The sequence below is a fragment of the Schistocerca americana genome, chromosome 3, assembly GCF_021461395.2.
Source record: "Schistocerca americana isolate TAMUIC-IGC-003095 chromosome 3, iqSchAmer2.1, whole genome shotgun sequence".
In the NCBI taxonomy this organism is placed as follows: domain Eukaryota; kingdom Metazoa; phylum Arthropoda; class Insecta; order Orthoptera; family Acrididae; genus Schistocerca; species Schistocerca americana.
In genome coordinates, this window is record NC_060121.1 from 749,792,743 (window position 1) to 749,793,834 (window position 1,092).

Here is a 1,092-nt window from a genome sequence, read left to right on the forward strand (position 1 = left end):
GGTCCAGATATCGTGGTGTTGGACGACCAGCCTTCATTACAGATGTCGGACGTCGTAGGCTGGGCAGACTGGCAAAACAGGACAGGCGGTGACCTGTGGCGGAACTAAAATCAGACCTTACTGCTAGGCAAAGTACAAATGTGTTTGAACACACAGCCCACCGAACACTCCTAACGATGGGCCTCCGCAGCCAACGACGAATGCATGTGCCGATGTTAACACGACGACATCGGCAACTACGACAGAAATCGGCACCTAACTATCGGCACTCGACGTTGGTATAGTGGCAGAGCGTTGCACTGTCTGGTAAATCCCGATACCTTCTTCGTCATGACGATGGGAGGGTGTGAATCTTCCGGGGGAATAGCTCCTTGACACCAGTACTACGGGACGGAGACAAGCTGACGGCGGCTCCATTGTGCTCTGGGGAACTTTCATGTGGGCACCTATGCGTCCAGTGGAGCTCGTGCAAGGTACCATGACGGCCAAAGATATCGTACTGGCTGCAGACCATGAACACCCTTCCATGACGTTCATGTTTCCCAACGGTAGTGGCATTTTTCAATAAGATAAGGCTCCGTGTCCCAAGGCCATGAGTGTGATGGCGTGTTTCGGGGGACCCAGTGGCGATTTCCAATTGATAGCTGGCCCTCCAACTCGCCATATCTGAACCCGTTCGAAACATCTAGGATGTTATTGAACGTGGCATCAGAGCTCATCACCCTCTCCCCGGAATTTATGGGAATTAAGTGACTTGTGTGTGCAGATGTAATGCCAACTCCCTACAGCAACCTACCAAGGCCTCATTCCTTCCATGTCACGAAGGGTCGCCACAGTTATCGGTGCCAAAGGTGGACATACCGACTATTAGGTTGGTGGTCATGATGTTCTTACTCATCAGTGTATATACTGTGATGTCGCACTTAAAATTCCTAGCTCCTTGAAGGGGTACCTAGTGATTTCCTTGGGTGAACACCACATATTACTCTTACTGCTAGTAATAAATAAAAAGCACCAGTTTGCTTTTGTTCTACAATATTACTTTTAGTGTTAACCGGTTTTCGGCTTACAAGGCCATCTTCAGACATTTAC